Genomic DNA, 22434 nt, shown 5'->3' on the forward strand with positions numbered 1-22434 from the left:
CGTACTATAAGTTTTTTCATTGGTCTATGAAGAAATTCATTAGGTTTAAATTGGAAAGCTTCATGAAATAAATAGGTGGGTGCGTGCACTCGGTTGTGCACGTAAGATTGGTATGTCGATATTTATTTCAGGTATATCCTTCAGACTTAGGAACTAGCATTCAAAAAACCTATGAAATTCACTGAAAAAACCATAGGTTTTACACACGTTATAGTTAGGAAGTAGCATTTGAAAAACCTATGAAATTCACTGAAAAAACCATTGGTTTTACACACGTTATAGTTAGGAAGTAGCATTTGAAAAACCTATGAAATTCACTGAAAAAACCATAGGTTTGACACCAGTTATAGTTAGCTGGAAATTTTACTGATATAAAACCAATGAAATTCCACGTTATAGTTAGTTGGACTCACTATAACTTGCGCGTGTAATGCACTGCTGATGACATCACATATTACATCACTCATGACATGGTCAGTGACATCACTCATGACATCACTGATGACACCATCCTTGTGAGAAAGTGACAGATATCATTTCAGTGTAATGTAACCCTTGAAACACATATTCAAAAATAGAAACTAACATTTTCAAAAAAATGGAGGTACCTATACCAGTTACAACAACCAATTCAGTAATTCCAACATTTATATACACATCCACTAATTCACTAACAGTTCTATATAGTCACTCGTATATATGCTTACTGATTATATATAGTGATACAGCTATACATCCTGTTATATACCGACAGACATCCAAAAGTAAATCACACACATATTCACACTTGGAAATAAACTAATAAACATCCATTTATTTACATATACAGATATACACACACTACCACCTTACTTCTAAGTAAACTTTCACTTACTTACTCTTTTAAACAATCACTTATAGAAACACATACTTATTTAAACAGGAACTCTTTCAATCTCTCACTGTCACATATACTCAGTTATATATATCAATACTTACATAAACTAGATTAAAACATATGTGGTTACTAATAAACACACTAGTGAGGCAGGTATTCACTCACTAACACACACATATACACACTCAGCCATCCATACAGTCCTGCACATCCATTAAGACACTTATTTAAACATTTATTTTTCCATCGACCTCTACATATACATATATAAAACATATTTATTTTTTAAAAAGACACACATTCACTGGATAGTGTCATCAGTGATGTCATGAGTGATGTAATATGTGATGTCATCAGCAGTGCATTACACGCGCAAGTTATAGTGAGTCCAACTAACTATAACGTGGAATTTCATTGGTTTTATATCAGTAAAATTTCCAGCTAACTATAACTGGTGTCAAACCTATGGTTTTTTCAGTGAATATATATATATATATATATATATATATATATATATATATATATATATATATATATATATATATATATATATATATATATATATTCACTGAAAAAACCATAGGTTATAGACCATATATAGTTAGGAATTCGCATTTACAAAACCTTATTTTACTCACACAAACCATTGAAATTCCATATATAGTTAGTTGCACTAACTATATATCGCGCACCCGCAATCCACTGCTGATGATGTCACATATTACATCATTCATGACATGGTCAGTGACATCACTGATGACATCACTGATGACATCTCAAATGACATCACTGATGACATCTCAAATGACATCACTGATGACATCACTGATGACATCTCATTTGACATTACTGATCACATCACTGATGATATCATTCATGTGATAATACGATGAACCTCTTCAGACTCTAATATAACCTTAGATACAATCAGTGTAAACAGACACTCACAGACTGCCACTCATCCATGGAGTTACTCACACACCTAGTCAGTCATGCAAAGAATCAATCACACCTCCATTTCCTCAACTATACAGTTATACAAACTTTACTTATTCAAACATATACTAACACATATTTACTCTCTTATACAATCCCTGATACAAGTTCACAATGATCCATACAGCCACTCACACATTCACTGGCTCTTATGCACAGTTATTTATATATGTCAACTCTCACATGTACTGTGTTTTACATATGTACTTACTTTGACATGTAGCACTGAGATATCCATTCACTCACCAATACACTCATGCACACAGTCAACCGCCCATACAGCTGTTTCCACATGCACTTTTGAAACCATACATCTAGTGAATCAACTGCTCACACATCTATGCACAGAGTCATACACCTCCCAGCCACCCACACACACACTCAGTCTCCCATACAAATACTTGGGCAACCAATCAATAACCCATATAGTTACTCATATAGCTACTTATCAACACATGCAACAGTTTACAGAACAACAGACATAATGATGCACAAATTAAGACAGTTTAGTCACTAACCCATGCACTCAGTGAGACACATTTAATCACTCACTCATACAGTCAGTCATGCACCTACTAAATCCTTCATCCAGACACTTATACATCCACTCATTCTTCAATATGTAAGACATATTTTAACTTTACAGAAACATACAGTCACTGGATGTTGTCATCAGTGATGTCATCAGTGATGTCATTTGAGATGTCATCAGTGATGTCATCAGTGATGTCACTGACCATGGCATGAATGATGTAATATGTGACATCATCAGCAGTGGATTGCGGGTGCGCGATATATAGTTAGTGCAACTAACTATATATGGAATTTCAATGGTTTTGTGTGAGTAAAATAAGGTTTTGTGAATGCGAATTCCTAACTATATATGGTCTATAACCTATGGTTTTTTCAGTGAATTTTCAAGGTTTTGTAAATGCTAATTCCTAACTATATATGGTCTATAACCTATGGTTTTTTCAGTGAATTTTCAAAGTTTTGTAAATGCTAATTCCTAACTATATATGGTCTATAGCCTATGGTTTTTTCAGTGAATATATATATATACATACATATATAAACATATATCATCTGTATATCTATATAAATACAAACATAAATGCATGCATACATATACTTATATGCATACAGATGCATGTTATTTACATGAAAGTTGAAAAAACACTAATAAAAGCAAAGCTAAAAAGCCACCTCATTACAAACAGAATGGCTTTAACTTAAACGAGGGCGAGATCTATTGCATTTTCAATGCTTGTTTACTTTGGTTCCATCAAGAAGGCATTAAGATGTGTCACACATTTGCCATAAATTCTGAATGTTAGCACTCTAGTTGCACATTAGATCACTGTAGTAAAGCTACTGCTCACCAGGGACGTCTGCTGCTGGTATTCAAAGTGCATGTTTCAGTCTGCATGTCAGAATTTGTTTAATGAAATAGAAGAGGATTTGAGAAGTCACTCAAAATGATCCCTAATTTTTCTTTCTGAAGCACTAATCATACTTTCTATGGCAAAATTAACCCCCTCATGTTGTTCCTTTTTAAATTGAGTGTTTTCAGACTTACCACTTCATTCCAATCAAGATGGCTTCTGGTGTGCCATACTTTTGTCATAAGTAAGACTGTTAGCGCTCTAGTTGTTCTTTAGAACACTCTGGGACATTCTGTCATTGGGCTATACTTGGGGTACATCTGGGTGATAATTGGGCTACATTTAGGCTCTTTTGTCTCTGGTGGCCATCTTGGGAGACTGTATGTCAGAATTTTTTTATGAAATTGAAGAGGGTTTGAGAAGTCACTCAAAATGTGCCCTAATTTTTCTTTCTGCAGCACTAATCATAATTCATATGGCAAAATATACCCCCTCATTTTGTTCCTTTTTAAATTAAATGTTTTACGAGTTACCACTTTATTCCAATCAAGATGGCTTCAGGTGTGCCATACCTTTGTAATAAGTAGGACTGTTAGCGCTCTAGTTGTTCATTAGAACACTCTGGGACATTCTGTCATTGGGCTATACTTGGGCTACATCTGGGTGATATTTGGGCTACATTTGGGCTCTTTTGTCTCTGGTGGCCATTTTGGGAGACTGCATGTCAGAATTTTTTAATGAAATAGAAGAGGATTTGAAAAGTCACTCAAAATGTGCCCTAATTTTTCTTTCTGCAGCACTAATAATACCTTCTATTGCATAATATACCCCCTCATTTTGTTCCTTATTAAATTAAATGTTTTAAGAGTTACCACTTTATTCCCATCACGATGGCTCCAGGTGTGCTATACCTTTGTAATAAGTAGGACTGTTAGCGCTCTAGTTGTTCTTTAGAACACTCTGGGACATTCTGTCATTGGGCTATACTTGGGCTACACCTGGGTGATATTTGGGCTACATTTGGGCTCTTTTGTCTCTGGTGACCATTTTGGGAGACTGCATGTCAGAATGTTTTAATGAAATAGAAAAGGATTTGAGAAGTCACTCAAAATGTGTCCTAATTTTTCATTCTGCAGCACTAATCATACTTTCTATGGCAAAATATACCCCCTCATGTTGTTTCTTTTTAAATTAAATGTTTTAAGAGTTACCACTTTATTCCAATCAAGATGGCTTCAGGTGTGCCATACCTTTGTAATAAGTAGGACTGTTAGCGCTCTAGTTGTTCTTTAGAATACTCTGGGACATTCTGTCATTGGGCTATACTTGGGCTACATCTGGGTGATATTTGGGCTACATTTGGGCTCTTTTGTCTCTGGTGGCCATTTTGGGAGACTGCATGTCAGAATGTTTTAATGAAATAGAAAAAGATTTGAGAAGTCACTCAAAATGTGCCCTAATTTTTCATTCTGCAGCACTAATCATACTTTCTATGGCAAAATATACCCCCTCATGTTGTTTCTTTTTAAATTAAGGGGCCGATCAGGATAGCGGTTTTTCCGCATCCTCGGGGCCGGCGGAAGCCACCGCCGGCCCCGAGGATGCGGAAAAACCGCAGCGGACTGACCAAGGACCCACCGCCACATTAGGATGGCTGGTGGGTCCTGGTTTCCGTCCGCAGCTTTTCCGCCGCGGTTGGCTTACAACCGCGGCGGAAAAGCTCTAATATGGTGACGGTGTCTCTCAGACACCGTCCACCATATTAGGATGGGCAGTGAATTATGCTTTTCCGCGGCGCGTTTCCCGCCGTGGAAAAGCATACGGAACTTCACTGCGGGGGCCCGTTGCGGGCCCCCTAGGTGAAGGGGGGGTGGGGGGTGCACATGGGGGGTACCTATGGTACCCCCCTGCATTTGCATGCAGAAAGCGGCAGGCACCGCACGGTGCCTGCCTCTTTCTGCATGCAAAAGCAATGCGTGCATTTTTAACATTGCCGCGGGTGCAGCTTGAAGCTGCACCCGCCGCAATGTTAAAAATAGAGGATGTGACCGCCAGGGTGGCGGTCACATCCTAATTGCACAGGAGGGAACTCCGCATGCCCATGCGGAGGTTCCCTCCTGCTCTGGGGTCGCGGACGGACGCAAGTCCGTCCGCGATCCTGATCGGCCCCTAAATGTTTTAAGAGTTACCACTTTATTCCAATCAAGATGGCTTCAGGTGTGCCATACCTTTGTAATAAGTAGGACTGTTAGCGCTCTAGTTGTTCTTTAGAACACTCTAGGAGGCTGCAGTAGAACACAAAGGAATCAACTGACAGTCTCTGTCCTTGTTGGATGTACATGTTTTACTGAGAATGTCAGACTTCATTTTCACATGACTGAGAAAGATAATGTGAATTTACAGAAAATATGCTTTCAGTTTAGCTTATAGATCCCCTTCCAAACCACTGTGGGAAAATCATGAGATATTAGTTTTCTTTCAAACAATATTCATGATATCACAGCAGAAGGTTTTTTCACATGGTAAAATCACCTTAGAACCCACCACAATTCCTAAAACGAGTATGGTACCATCAACAAATGATTTATAATGTAACTTAAGTCCTGAAACCCTCTATTAACTGCAATGCTTTTTAATGAGGTGCTATCATGTATATTGGTCCCAAGATGGCTGCCAACACTTCTTGGATGAAGTGCTGACAGCCAATCAGATCAGATGTGTGGTTAGGCTCCGCCCAGATATATATCTTTTTTTTAACCTAAATTACTCAAAATCCACTGGAGCACATATATTGAGACCTAGCAAAGGCACATCGGGCTAACAGTCCCTACAATTTTGCCAAGTTTCGTGCAAATCCATTCAGCCGTTCGAGCTAAAAGTGAGGCCAACCGCCCTATGGAAATTAACATGGGAAAAATGCGTTTTGGGACCCCCCTTTTTTCTCGGCCCCCCCTTGATGAAACCCCCCCAAATTGTCAGGAGCTGCTCAGAAACAAAATGTTCCATTTTCCTGAAAATTTCAGCCAATTCCGTCCACAAACGCCAAAGTTATTAGACATAGAATTTTCAAAAATCCCATAGAGAAAAAATCCTAACTATATATACCTACTGGCGACCGCCAGTAGGTAATATATATATATATATATATACATATATATATATATGTATATATATATATATATATATATATATATATATATATATATATATATATATATATATATATATATATATAGTAGTTATAGTTAGGACCTAGTTTCAATAGGAAATCCGCAACATTCTATTAGGAATAACTTTGGTGCTGGCTGTTGAATCTTCGCGAATTTCTCAAAGAACATGGCTCCGCTCCTTCCCTGAAAGTCTCGGGAAGATTCGTCAAGCGGGGGCCGAAAAAAACTTGTTTCCCCATGTTAATTTCCATAGGACAATCAGACACGGCTACAGACCGAACCGCTGAACGGAATTACACCAAATTTGGCAAAATATTGGAGTCTGATTCGCAGATCACGCTTTTGGTTAAGTGATGTAAATCCTTCCAGTAGTTTCTGAGAAAATTAAAAGAAAAAAAATATATATATCTATAAGCGCACACCGTGCGCGCACCCTTGCGTTCACACTACGCGAATCGGGTGTGCGCAAGCTGAATTCTGATTTGTTGTTAGACGTCTGTCAACATTCTAATCGGTGGAAACCAGAAAGTGTTGGCTGCCATTTTGTGTCCGAGGCAGAAGAGAGCCAAAAACAAAAGTGGAAAACGTAAAAAGGGGGCAGGGTAGAGAATTCCTGACCCCCTAGGCCAGGCGTCTCCAAACCGGTCCTGGCGGGCCGGATCCATGCCAGATTTTTGGGATATCCCCATTGAGATACATGTAGTAATTTAAAAAATTTGGCTTGGATCCGGCCCTCCAGGACCGGTTTGGGGACCCCTGCCCTAGGCCTTCTCAGGGGGTCCCTGAAGGACCCCGAAGGCCCCCCAAAATGTTTTTTTTTTTTTAATCACGAGGAGCGCGCACGGTGCAAGCACCCTCGAGGCAGAAGAGAGCTCAAAACAAAAGTGGAGAATTTGAAAAAGGGGCAGGGTAGAGACTCCCTGACCCACTATTTCTTCTCAGGGGGTCCCTGAAGGACCCTGAAGGGCAAAAAAACCTTTTTTTTGGAAAAAAATCGCAAGGCCGCCATTTTGTCACTCCGAGGTAGAAGAGAGCTAAAAACAAAAGTGGAGAACGTGAAAAGGGGGCAGGGTAGAGACTCCCTGACCCCCTAGGTCTTCTCAGGGGGTCCCTGAAGGACCGCAAAGGGCAAAAAACCCTTTTTTTTCTTTTTAAATCGAGAGGTGCGCGCACATTGCGCGCATGTCGGAAAAAAAGACAAAAAATACAGTTAAATAACAAGTTTGAGTGTTTATATGTTGGTTGGCCCTAAAAAGAGCAGTTGTGTTCATTGAGTGTTTTTTGTACCTACAAGTAGGTACCGATGCAGAGTCTAAAGTTACAGAGGAAGACTCTGTTCCCCTCATCTGTGAAATGTACTTCATCTCCTCTATAAATGCCTTGCATGTTGTAACGCAAGTTGTTGTGGTATATAGAACCCATACCATAGTCTCTGAGGAAAGCAGAAACAGACTTATTCACATGTTTCCTTGCTTTCTCAATCTGTGGACAATATTGGTTGGACCAGTTCCATTTTTGCCTTTGGCATATATTAGAATATACAAAGGCAGTTTGGGGAAAAAGTGACATCAATTGCCTAAAGGTGTCCTGTAAAAACATGTCCAGACCTACCCCAGTCAAAGTGCCTAGGTCATTGCCACCACAGTGCACAATTATGAGGTCAGGGTGTGGGAGATGCAAAAATGATTTTACCAATGGCATCAATTGGTGACATCTCAATCCTCTCTGGCCAATCCACATAATATCCACATTTGGTAAATCAAGGTTGAGAAACCATCTATTTGCTGCATACCTTTCACTCCAGAAAATATAACTATATCCTACAATCCACACTGTAAGCATCTTGAAGGGAGATCTGGTTGTACTCAGATGGGCTCTGGAAAGGAAATGGCAGTTTGAAAAGTAGGAGTTTAGAGAAAATGTGGATGAGATTCAGTGCACTTGAAAATAAAGAAATGATTGGTGGTTTCTGAAAATTCAACATTGAAAATGAGGGTGCATGCAACTGTTTTTTAAAAGGAGAAATACTAATGGTTGAGAAAAAGTCATTGAAAGGTACATTGCACAGGATAAGCTTCAGTTTCAGTTCAGTTTATAGTTTATTGCGCAGTTAATTAAAACCAATGCAATACAGTACACAATAAGAAAGTTAAAATGCTCATAAAAAAAAACATGCGTTTAAGATCAATTCTATACTATAGAGCGATATGCATAAGCTATTCAACATAAAAAAATATATTTTGCCTGCCGCCCACAATAGGCCGTTCTGTACTTCTCATCCACTTTGTAGGCCTGTTAGCCTATTCGTATTTCCCGTAAAATTCATTAAAGTTTACAACATAGATGATTCATCAATGTAAATTAAATCATATGTCCTGTTTGTAGATTGTTCATGGGTCAGTTTTTGGTAGTTTTTTTTCCACTGCTTTTAAAAATTTCACGAAGCTGCAGCTCAGCTGAGGGTCCTGTGCTGAGAAGCAGGTTAGCACTGCACTCCTTCGTGTGCGTACACCCTGTAGAATAAAATGGCGTTTCAGCAGGAGCTTCCTTTCTTCTTGCAGTTCTTTACACGAGCATAGCAGATGCATCATGTCTTCAGCCCCAATGCCACATAGCCTGCATAGTATTCCTGCTTTCGATCTCAGCCAGTGAGGGAGGTGTAGGATGCATGGCAGCAGGCCCAGTCTGTATCTTAAAAAGGACAGTTTTTTTTTTTTCGTATAGCCTAGACCGAGATAAGGCTGGGGGGCTTGTGTCAGGTATGTGTTTAATACCATCCATGCATGAGATCTTTTTGATAAGGTGGCTTTATCCTCGACCCATGACTGAAGCTTGATCGATTTCTTCACCAATTTATTTAGTGATTTGTGATCTGCAGGGGACGCCCAGAGTTCTGCCAGCCCAGTGTTCACTATGCTCTTTTCCAGATATTTTGCTGCTGGTGAGTTTTGGGTCTGCTCTAGCTCTTTCCATAAATATTTGTTCAACGTTCCTTCAGTCGTTTTCCTTACTTTGTCCCATGAGCAGATATATGCCCCCTGTCGTGCCAAAAACTGTGACCGAATACCAAACTCCAATCTGATCTGTGCTGGGGAGGTTCGCTTTGGTAGGCTGAAGATGATTCTATATGCCGACACGATTGTACTGTCAAGTGTTACGGCATCTCTGCCTCGGTGGGCCTCACTCCCATAAGTCAGCGTTGGTAGCAGTTTGGCACGTATCACATTCAGTAAAGGGGTCAAAGAAGGGCCGGAGAGGTTGTTGTTTAGTGTTTTTAAAGATATTGCCAGAGCGAGGCCTTTGCCTCTTATGCTGGCCCTTTGTTCGCTGAATTGGCCACCACTGTCAATTTTCACACCTAGATATTTGTACGACGACGTGTCTTTAATGCGGGTGTTATTCCAGAACCACGAGAAGACTTTCTTGTTTTTGTTCTTGCTGATTGTCATTGTTTGTGTTTTCTCGAGGTTCACTGTTAAATCATTTAACTCTGAATATCTCTGGGTCGTATTTAAGAGATTTTGGAGCCCTACTCTTGTATGGCTTATTAGCACCAGGTCGTCTGCATATAAAAGGCATGGTAGATTTAGGCCTCCTAATTTTGGCGAGTGTGAGTTGCAGTTGTTTAATAGGGGCACCAAGTCCGCCAGGAACAGGTTGAACAGTGTGGGGGCCAACACGCAGCCCTGTTTAAGGCCGTTGTTTGTTTGTATCCGCCTTGACAGCATTGAGCCGTCCCCCACCTTAATCTGAATCCAAGTGTCTGTATGTAAATTAATTAACAGCTCCAACAACCCTTTTGGGATACCCCAATCATTGAGTTTTGTCCATAGTAGATTGCGGTTAATGTTGTCGAATGCCGCCTTATAGTCAATATAGCAGAGGTGCAGGGGCATTTTTTTCATCTCTGCCTTATCTATAAGCATACCCATAGTCAGTATGTTTGTTGTTGTCCCCACTGCTTTAACGAAGCCTGTTTGATTAACAGGTATAAGAGACTTCCTCATGGCCCATGCCTTTAGTTCTTCCAGTATTAGACCTGCAAAATACTTAGCATCATTATCGATTAGGGCAACTAGCCGGTAATTTTGAGGAAGGCCTCTATCCCCTGCTTTATATATGGGGGCAATGATGGAACCCTTCCAAGTGTCTGGTAAGATGTTAGTGTGCCTGATCTCCTGAAAAAGGGGTTCAAGTGCCACTGCCCAATAGTCCATATCTTGTTTGAAGAGGACGGGCGGAATCCCGTTTGGACCCGGCGCGCCTTCCCTTCTTCCTTTCTTTATTTGCCGCTTTATTATGGGTTCCAATAATATATGATCTGCGTCCCCTGGCGTGTCCTGGTCAATTGGGCACCTTTGTAACCTATTACCAACGTCATGGGCTCGTACAGGGAAAGGTTTGCTCATATTCTGATTGGCCGCCAGATCACGGTTAAAGTGATTTTCGAGATATACTGCCCAAGTTGCCTCTGTGATGTTTGATGTAATCTCCATTTTTGCAGGGTGCGTTAATGAATTTATTGTTTTCCAAAAACTTGCACCGTCATTCTTTTTTATGTCCTCATGAAGTATTGCCCAGAGTTGTTCCTCTATAGTTCTGTTTGCTTCCCACTTTAGTTTTTTTAATGAAGCTTTTAATTTAGAGAGTTGATGCAGCTTCCCTTTGTTATTTTCATCCTGCTGTACTGCTCTAGTTAACTTAGAGATTGAGTGTTTCATTTCTTTTATTTTCCCTCTATATGCTTGGGGAAGGGTGCCCAGCTTGTTCGTCCTTGTGCGCCCTTTTGGCTTTGTTGCATATTGTCCCAGGGTAGTAGTAAACTGCACCCATTTCGCTACTTCATTGGGGCCTGTGCGCTCCATATAATGTTGCTTTGCCAGGCCAATCAAAAATTCACCCATTGCGGCCGAATACTTGATCTTTTTAAAATTTACGGTGTAGATGGACTCTTTAGGAGCCGTTGAATACTCGTAAACTGGTTTTGCAAGGTCCATAGTGATTTCCTGAGGACAATGATCACTATCTGTCTGGTTCCCTATCCGATAAGATATTGTAAATTGGAAGAGTGAAAGTGACATGAATGTATAATCTAGCGTACTATTCGCTATTCTTGAGTGAAAAGTTGAGGCTGGCGGGTTATCCCCTGCAAACCTGCCATTTAATGCCCTGATGTTGAAGTTTTCTAGTGCTTCGAGTACCTTCTTTCCCAGTTTTGATTGATTGGCTGTTCGTGGCTTGCCTTGTTGTGGCAGGGCCCAGAATGTATTTTGTGCCATGATACCCTCCTCTTGTGTTGTTCCCATAAGATTGAGGTTGAAATCCCCAGTGAGTACTAAGTTCGCTGTTTTTTCCCCCATAATGCACTCTTCTATGTATGCATATAACTCCTCCGCTGCTTTTTTCTTTCCTTGGGGGTGAATATAAGCATTGACCAGGATGCAGTTATTAATTGTTTTGCCTTGTCCTGTTGTCAGAGACAGGTTAACTGCAAGTGCAGCTGTCTCCGAGGGCCCGATTTCTTTAGCCATCGCAAAGCTAGTTGTAGCTACATATATTACCAAACCTCCTCTTAAGTGACCGTACTTGGCTAAGCGCTTTGCGCCGGAGAAAAAGCGTAGGTACCCCTGAAGGTGCGGGGGCTCGGCAAGCCAGGTTTCTTGTAGCGCAATTAGATCAAAGGATCGAATATAAGCTATGAAGTCCGAGTCAAGCATTTTGGATGCTTGCCCATTTATATTCCAGGAACATAAACGCAATTGATCTTGTAGGTGCTCCGTTGTTGTCCGCTGCACTTGTCAATTACTGTTTGTTATGGTTCTCACGAACCGTCTTTGTTCCTGCCACCCATTAAGGGCTTGTTTTCCATGTCGTTCCCCGTGAGTGAATCCAATGAACCCTTCCCTGTCAGTGCGGCTTGGCCCAACAGCACCCCTTAGAACCGAGATTTTACTGCCTTCTGCGTACTCCCTCAGGTTCAGGCTTCTCTCTGAGCACAGTATGTCCGGGTATCGTGGCTTTGTAAAGGGTTTCAACGTGATGCCCCAGTTTTTAAAAGTCTCGGATTCCATAAGGATCTTCTGTGCCAGGTCTACCGAAGCCCAAATTGCCTTCGTTGCTTCTTTTCCTGTGCCTTCCGCAGCTATAAATTCAATAGACTTCAGGTCAGAGCTTGCCACAAATGCCAGTGAAGGGATATGGGCCAATAATCGCAAGATGTTGCCTCTGTTAAGGATATCATGACTTCCTTTGGAGGTAAAATCAGGGGTGAACCATATGGCTTCCGAAACTTCCCCTTGTTTGGTAGCACCTCCAAATACGTTGTCCGTATTTAGTGTTGCTGTCCGCTTCGTATTGCTTATTGTATTTACTGATGCCCGAAAGCCCTCTCGATTGTGCTCCCATGCTGAGCTTTGATCCCTTGCACGTTCAGTTGGATCAGAGATTTCACAGCGTGGAAGCTGCATTTTTAAAGTCAGGGCTACAGGGGCGATTGTTGACATTGGCTGGTCCACTTGTAGATAAGTTGACACCGTTTCTTTAGTGATAGCTGATATTTGGTTTTCAGTGAGTCCTAGATCTTGTCTTCCTGTTTTTTCTCCCCTTGGGCTTGTGAAAGCTTTTGGGCTTCCCATGGGTTTTGTGCAAGGCTGGATATTGTGCGTTAGCTGGTTCCGTGACCCAGGGTCGGCCAGTGAAGTGATGGACCCAGAATGTTGGGGCACCGCGGCTTGATTACTTAGTGAATCAGCTGCTATTTTCACTGAGCTTTTATTTGCTGGTTGGGCAATGTCTTCAGATGTGCCGCCTGTTTCATCGTATTCACGATTTGGGGATATTCCTTCCACCAAGTTACTCGTGCTTTGTTCTGCGGTCTTAGTTTGCCCAAAAAGTTGCCTAAAGCCTTCACGTTTAGAGCAGAGCTTATGTTTTCTCCCTTTGCGTTTTTTTGCTCTCCTCTGTTTGGCATTTAATTTATGGTTTGTGTCTGCATCGTCTTTGAAACCTGCTGATAGAGGCGTTATTGGCTTCATCCTGTTCTCCCCTGTGTCCTGGGTTTTCTCTTCCGTCCTTGAGTGATCATGGCCACTGGTCTTCGATGTTTGATCATGCCGTTTGGCAACAGTATCCTTGCTGAGGGTGGCGTCAACATCAGCCGCCCCTGTTTGTGCAGTAGGCTCTTTGCCGGGTCCATTTAATTTTGGGCAACCCAGTATGTCGCTGCTGATCTTCTGGCTATGTTCGGCAGATCGTTTGAGATGTCCGCATAAGTCTGACATTAATGTTGGCAGGGTGGCCAGTTTGTCAATGATTGGGCCACATTCGCACTCATTGCCATTTCTCCTTTTGGTATCCTCAAGTTGGTTAAGTTTACTCTGAAGAAGCGAATTTAACGTGCCCAGCTTCCCATCTATTGCAACTACAAATACTGCCAGCATGTCTAACAATGTTAATTGGGCGTCCATTTTCTCTGATTGGTAGTGTGCTGCGTCCACCAGAAGTTGTACTGTATTAAGGAGACTGGGCCATGCGCTTTCTTGCCTGGCCTGAGCTGGAGTTGCATCCTGGTTTCCATGACACTCTTTGAGCCCCGCTTCCTGGGGCACGGGAGGCATTTTGAAGGGTTGTGCTATTTCTGGCCCCACCATTCCTGCTATATTTGTCTGAAGGTGGGCCATTCCGCTTTTTGATGTCTCACTGGCCGTCCTACTTGTGCTCAGGTCTTTTGGGTAAGCCGCCATGAGTTCCTCCCACTCCTCTTTCCTTAGATAAGAAGAGATTTCGATCACCTCTGGAGAGCAATTCTTCTGGCTTACATCTATATTCCGGGTCCCTTCTGACGCCTTGGGTGCTAGTGTGGGTTCGTTGTTTGTTGTATCAAGGACTACTAATGAAGGTTCCATCTCTAATGACCGTGCTGGTGGGGTTGCAGTTCCCGCTTTGCTCATGCTGACATTCTTGATGTTACTGTTGATGTTAGAGATCTTCTTCTCCAATTTTAATGGCAGCATTTCCATGGCGTCCTTTGGATGATGTATTTGTATTAAATTGGCGTCTATGGTCGTTTTCCGTCCTGCCGGGGTACCTGCCATCTCGAATTTTTGCCCCATTTTGATATTATTGCGCTGAGGTGTTGAAGTTTTTTGGGGTGGTGTTATAGATGATATACTTTTGTCTCCTCTGCTATTGCCGATGCTATTACTGTAGCTGTCGTCCAATCGGGGCCGCTTATCTCTGGGATGGTGGTTTAAGCTGGATTGAAATGGTTCAAGAGGCGGTTGAAGGCCTGATACTTTATTAATCTTTGAGAATAAAACGTCCCCTGGATTCTTTAGAAAACAGAATTTTGTATAGATTTTAGGCTGGATCAAAGTTATGTTCATTTTATTCCCCCCTTCTTTATTCGTCGTTTTTCTTGTTTGTTTGGTCGTGGCAATTTGGACCTGTTTTTGCTCCGTTAACTCACTTGAGACTGTTAGGTCAATTGTTTCTGGTAGGGGGCTCTTCTCTATAGCTGTGGACACGTCTGTCTGAGCCTCAATCTCCCCCTTAGATGGCTTAGTCCTTTGTTTTCGCTTGTTTGGTCCTCCTTTATTCATTTGGCCCCCTCGAATCTTGCCAGATCTCATGTTAGGCTGTTGACCCTAGGTTGCAACCGATCAACAGACGGTGGAAGGTGGAAGGTGGAAAGTGAGGAGCTGGGGAGGCTTAGGGTGCACACTGGCTGTGATTTTGATTTTGCTGTCTCAGTGGCAAAACACTAGTCCTTTTGCGCCCCCCCTGCACACCCCACACCAATACGGCCACACACCACTCACCGGTTTAGTCCAGGTGTATATCCGGTCCCTCCCGGGATGGTCTAGTGCTTTTGGCGCAGTCAGTAGCTTCACGGGCTGGTCCGTGCAAGTTTTGAACTACTGTGCTATAGCCGGGTTGTCGGTTTGCCGCTGCTGACTCCCGTTGGTGGCTGAGATCACCACACTGCTCAGCCCTGTACCGTAACTGCTCCACTCCGCTCTGCCCTCAGCGACAATCTGGCCACATGCTCTGCTCTGCGCTCCACAGAAACTTGGGCTGCTCGGACCTCGGAGTCTTGTTCCTTTCCAGTCTTGTGGCTTGTGGCTTACAGAGGAGCAGGCTTGCAGTGGAGGTGGGGGTGGAGGTGGCAGTGGGGTGCTGTTGTCACAGCGCTCAGCCCTCAGCCCTTGGCCCAGCTCAGGCCCAGCTCAGGCAGCGCTCGCACCTACCCACACCTGCACGCCGCCGCCGCAGCCACTCCTCCCTCACTCACTGTTTGCAGCAGGTTAGGCAGTCGGGCTGTCCGCCGTGAATGGAGCTGCAGGCAGATCCGAAAAAAACGGGTGCGGTGAACCCTTTATCCTTTCTCCGTTTCACTCCCCTGCAGCCCCCTTGGCCCCCCTCGGTGATGATGGTAGCAGGAGCAGGAGCGGGAGCGTCCGTGTCTCGCTTCGCTTGAAAGTATGGCGTTCTGACGATCGTGTTGCAGCTCGTGAGCTCCCTCCAGTGGTCAATCTCAAAATCTCACAGGATAAGCTGGTATATTGAGAAGTCAAACACCCTTGCTGGTTTGGTTTGCAACATTTGGTGATGAACTTTTGACCTGTGTGTTCAGTTAGGTGTTCCATGGAGTGTTACCATGGTAACAGGCAGAGAGAGCTATGGGGGAAGATTGAACATTATGTGAGTTTGAAAGTGTAGAAATGTAGAACCAATTAAAATGTTAGTTTGGTTTTGAATTTGTGTGGGAAGATATTTCATTTGTTATCTACAAGAATATGTGTGTAAATGAGAGGGAAGCTATGTCATTCTATGATTCCAGTGACTGGTGCACAATTGAGAGATTCTGCTTAAGAAAATCTGGTGTGTGATTGTCACTGTTCTAAATCTACAAAAGCATTTTTTAAAGACGAGTTGTTAATTTGGAAGGGGATCTATGTTGTGCAGTTTAAGTTAATAAGAAAAATGTGTTCTAATGTGGAAGCAGGAGTTTATTTGCATAGAGTGTAATTCTGAATTTGTCTGCTTTGGGAAAAACATTGTGATAGTTGCATTTGGTATGTTAATGTGTTTGAGGAGATTTTTTTTTCATGTCAGTGAATTCTCATTTCTACATTCTCAGTCCCACCTTGAGCCTCTACACTGCCTGAACACCACTGCACTGTCCTAAAACCTGAAACAACACTCCCAGCAAGACTCTCTTTCACTGTAGTAATCATTTTACTGAATTGCAAGGCATGTGTCTAAGCTCACAGTGTAAGTCAGATTTCATTTCACAAAATTGTGGCAGAATAATTTGCTTAGTTGATGTGTTTAAAAATGTGGCAATGCATGTAGTCAGACCTGATTGGGCATTTCCAGCAATAGCACAAGCGCGGAGATACCCCTCCGGGGGTCGAATCCTGCGCTATATAAGAATATAAATAAATAAATACTGTCATGTGTCTAAGATCACGAATAGTCTCATTTTTACCACAGTGCATACAAACAGACATTCTCTTGAATACCTCTGTACAATAGGAAATCAACAATCACAGAGACTTTGCTAAAAGTCAAACAATATACACCTTGAAATAAAAACAATGCTTTAAGACTCAGTTTATACCACAATACCTTGGCCACTAGCTCAAAGATTACAATTATACAGGAAGACTCTCAAATCATTTTTAATTTTTAATCATAAATTTATTCTTGTAACATTTCATATTGTAATAGAACATCTAGCATGATGTCATCAGCAGTTTCATTAACATCTTCATCAACTTCAGAACTTGTCAGATTAAACTCAATATCATATGAAGCTTCAATAAATTCATTGTCCAAACTTTCAACCAAAAAATAACAGGTTATATCTCCTGCACCAACAGGTGGTTCTTCATTGCTGCTGTCCATAAAAGGTACATTTAAGTCCTCTATCAGAGTGTTACAAATTTCAAAAGTGACTTCAATGTTGTTTTGATTTTGATCCATAATAAATTGTATTATGTTGCTGTACCTAGCAGAAAAATATAAACACTTCATTTTATTATTTTTACTAATAGATAATACAAAACTAGCTATATCAATTTTATGAGTACGTGCATTGCCATATTTTAAAACACATCAACTAAGTAAATTATTCTGCCACATTTTTCTGAAATTAATTCTGACTCACACTGTGATCCTAGACACATGACAGAATGCCTTGCAATTCAGTAAAATGATTACTACAGTGAAAGAGAGTCTTGCTGGGAGTGCTGTTTCAGGTTTTAGGACAGTGCAGTGGTGTTCAAGCAGTGTAGGGGCTCAAGGTAAGACTGAGAAAGTATAAATGAGAATTCATTGAAATGATTTCTACATGCTACAGAGCGAGTAAGTATGCAATTTCTACAGCACACCCAGGATCTTTATTACACAGCATGGAGACTATTTGGGAATTCAGAGGCCTGGCACACATGCTGCTTTGGACTTTATAAACTAAGAATACAGATTGCCAGCCACACACTTACTCAAATCCTCTCTTTTTGAGGGAACAAACCAAGTGAAAGTTCCTGGTTTGTCCGGGTATATCACTATAACCCTTTTATTATTTATTTATTTTTTATCTTTTTTTTGAAAAAACGAAGGATCACGTAAACGATCCAGCAAGATATCGAAAAGAAAAGAAACTCAGTCAGGACCAACACTTTACCCCTGGCCGGTGATGGCTGGTTCAACAGATACATCGTATTAAGGCAGAGCCCTGATGAGAATCCGTAGAGTTGACATTCCGGATTCGAAACGCGTTGGCGTAAAAAAGATTAGACATTTATTTGTTGAATAGACTGAATGAATTAATTTACAGTCTATTTCTTCTTCTTTTTTGAGCTTACTACATCAAGCTGTAGTCCACTGATTTATGATTGTCATCAATTGTATATTCTAAATTTCGAGTATATACTTTTGACTCTTGTCTTTACGGAACTATGAATGATTTTGTCTTCGCATTATGAATATTTGAGTGCATATATATCAAAGCAAATAACTTTGTATATACAACCAGTTATGTGTATGTTTTTGTGTTGTAAATAACTGTGAATTGTAAATAACTGTGAGTTGTAAATAAGCATTTATCGAGCAAAATAGAAAACAATAAGGTGTCTTTTTCATACATCAAAACAAAAAAAAGATAAAAAATAAATAAATAATAAAAGGGTTATAGTGATATACCCAGACGAACCAGGAAGTTTCACTTGGTTTGTTCCCTCAAAAACAGAGGATTTGAGTAAGTGTGTGGCTGGCAATCTGTATTTTTAGTTTATTAATGGTCCAGCTAGCCCCACGACCCAGGACCTGACTCCCCCATTCTTCAAGCTTTGGACTTTATAGCACTAAATGTCCTAAGGACTGACTCACTCCATGACTACATGTATTGCCATATTTTAAAAACACATCTACTAAGCAAATTATTCTGCCACATTTTTCTGAAATGAATTCTGACTCACACTGTGATCTCAGACACATGACATTATCCCTTGCAATTCAGTAAAATGATTACTACAGTGAAAGAGGGTATTGCTGGGAGTGCTGTTTCAGAGTTTAGAGCAGTGCAGTAGTGTTGAAAGAGTATAGCAGCTTTTGCTAGGGATGGTGTATCAGGGTTTATAGCACAACATGTCCTATAAGCCTGACTCACTCCATGAGTACATGTATTGCCATGTCTGCAAACATATGCATTGAGCAAGTGATTCAGTCACTGCCCAAACACAACTGCATTGTTATAAACTCAGAAATCTCAGTCCCACCGTGACCCCCTACACTGCCTGAACACCACTGCACTGTCCTAAACCCTGAAATACCATCCCTAGCAAAACCTGCTAAACTCTTTCAACACTACTGCACTGCTCTAAACCCAGAAATACCAACCTCAGCGAATGCCCCTTTAATGTTGAAACACCACTGTACTGCCCTATTCCTTGAAATAGCACTCCCTGCATGATCTCATATAGGGCCCGAACACTGCTGCTGTGCCTTACAATTACCTATGGAGTGAACCAGACTTTACAACAGATATTGCTTCTAATTGCTATATAGTATGCTAGTAGTGGTCTATAATTGTAAAAAAAAAAAATGTTTTTCTACACAACAGATTTTAATTATCTACAGAAAGAAAAAACAATATGCTGTCAAACATTAAGAAAAGAAAAAGAGATAAACAGGCTTACTTTTCAAAGAAAAAAGAAGTACAAGATTTATCTAGACAGCAATGTGTGGAAAAAACAAAGAAAGCTCCTGGTAAGTCAACAAAGTATTTTATAAGGAAAATAACACAAACTAAAAAAAGTGTGGAGAATCAGGAAAAAAAATATCTGAAACTACAAAGAAAAATTTGACAAAAAACAAAAGTGATGGAAAAACATGTGGTGAAGCTATTGTTTATAGTAATAGACGAAAAAATCAGTTTGTTGAAATTCGTAAGCGAATGTTTCATAACAGAGTTGTTTCAAATTTATTAAAAAATATAAAGAATTGTAAAAGAAAAACAGCTTGTGATAAGAAAAAAACATATAGAGACAATTGTTGAGAAAGCTTTAGAATTAAATAAAAAGTTCTTTCTTTTAGTAATCAGTAGGATTCGAACACTAGATAAGGCAATCAATGATATGAAGGCCAAAAGTAAGTGGAAAAGACTAATTAATAGAACTAATTTTGGTACTGTTTGTTTCTGGATAATGGAAACATAGTTCAATTTGTGAGCCATTTTTTAATGAAGACTGTTACCTTCAGAGCAATGATTTGTCGCATTCAGTTGACACCAGTGGTCGAGCTTTGAGGTCAAGAATGGTTGTCCGATTGAAAAAGAGAAAATTGTCCCTAGAAATGCAGAAGAGGTGTTAGCCGATGAAGTTTTAGGGAGATGTCCTAAGGCTCCAGTGTACACTTAGAATTGTAGTAGTATTTGTAGTGTACGACAGGATTGAATTGATTTTTGTTCGCAATTTCTTACGTAAGTATAGTAAGAAAAGAAGAAAAGTGTTAAACAAAAGATTAAGATGTTGCAAGAATTAGATCCTTGCAAAGTGAGAGAAAAAACGGGTTTGCAAGGTCATTCTCTGGCTTGTCTTTCTAAAAAAGTATGTCAGAGTGTTTTTCACCATTTCAGGATGTTAGCAGTGCGTCATACTCAAGTGAGGAAATTAGTGAGAAGGTTGTATTATGCAAAACGTCCAGCACTTAAGCTAAAACAGTTAAACAGTGCTCTTTTTCATGGATCTGTATAAGATGTGATCAACATTTGTGAAGAAATTTAGGTTAGTTACTTTGGTCCTGAAGAAGACAGTGCAGAAACAGATACATTGATTGAAGACAATGTGGAAGAAAATATACAGAATTTTAGTACAGAAGATTTTGAGAAAGAAATAACAAGGTTTAAGGTAATTTCGGGTGAAAGGCCAAACTTTTCTTGTATTTGTTGTAGACGAATTCATTATACAAATCAGACCAGGTTAGTTGATCTTTATTTAAAAAGTGAAAAGGAGAATAATAATGAGTGGAAGGTATTTGCAACTTATTTGTTGGTAGAGAATTGTTTTGATTTGGGTTCAGATCAACGTTTTTGTAAATATTGTTACAATAAATTAAATGAAAACAAAATGCCTGATAGAGCTGTACATAATAATCTTGAGCTGGTAAATATTCTGTCTGAACTGATGGATTTAAATACTTATGATTCTATTCCTATTCAATGTGTGCATCCATTTCAGGCAATTGTTCGTATGGAGCCTAAGACAGGAAAATTGCCTCCTTCAGATTTACAGAGAGGATTAATCGGAAGAGTTGTTTATTTGCCTCTAGATTTAAAGAAAAATATTGAAACAATTGGTGTAGAAATTGTGGAAGAGGAACCTCTAGTTATTCTAATTAATGGCGTTCCAACGAAGAGTAAGAAAATCTGGCAAGAATTAGTGGATGTTAGGAAAGTGAAAAAGGCAACGTTTATTTGGTAAAAAATAATCCATACTATAAAAATGTATATGTAGGAGAAGAGGAAACAACTGTAGAAGAGGATTTGTCAACTGGACAAATTGAAAAAGTGGATGTGTCCAGAACTGAAGAAATTTATGAACATTATAATATGCATCCACTTCACTCTAAAGAAGTGATGGGGAATACTATTTGAGTTATTTCAAATGAAAGAAGCGAAAGTAAGTCCCATTAGTGTATGGGAAGAAAGCTTGGAAGCTTGTTGGTTCCCTCAGTTATTTCCAACAGGCAAAGGTGGACGATATGATGAACGACCTGTGCAGATTCCTGCATCTGAATACCGGACATCAAGATTATATGCAGAAGATCCAAGGTTTCGCCAATGTATTCCATATTTGTTTCATCTTCTGTTTGAGAGTGACTTGTCTGGACTTTCCTATACAGTGAACCATATACTAAAAAGATGAGTACATTTGCAAAATATTTCGGCAAAGGACTTTGGGCCAGATGTAGGTCACCAAATACCAGTCGGTAACGGCCGATTTCTGCCGTTACCGACCGGTATTTGGTGATTGAGATGTGGGGGCGTATATTTTACAGAATCTGTAAATTTACCGATTCTGTAAATTTACCGATTCTGTAAAATACTGAATCGGTAAATTTACCGATTCTGTAAAATACCGAATCCGTACATTTACCGATTCCGTAAATCTATATGTAGGTGGCACTGAAAACAGTGCCACAGGCCCATAAGAATTTGTTATTTACCATGTAATACTATTGCATGGTAAGTAACGAATTCCTGTGTACATGCACATCTGTGCATGTACACCTGTGCCATGTGGCACACATACATGCCCTGAGGGCATGTATGTGTGTCACATGGCACACAAGCCTGAAACAGGGGTGCAACAGGGTGTCAAAGTGACACCCTGTCCCCCTGTAAATTCTGTAATTTTACTGAATCGATATTTATCGATTCGGTAATTGACATTGGTTCCTATGGGCCTCAAGGCTCATAGGAACCAATGGCAATTACCGAATC

Source organism: Lissotriton vulgaris, chromosome 6, assembly GCF_964263255.1.
Source record: "Lissotriton vulgaris chromosome 6, aLisVul1.2, whole genome shotgun sequence".
In the NCBI taxonomy this organism is placed as follows: Eukaryota; Metazoa; Chordata; class Amphibia; order Caudata; family Salamandridae; genus Lissotriton; species Lissotriton vulgaris.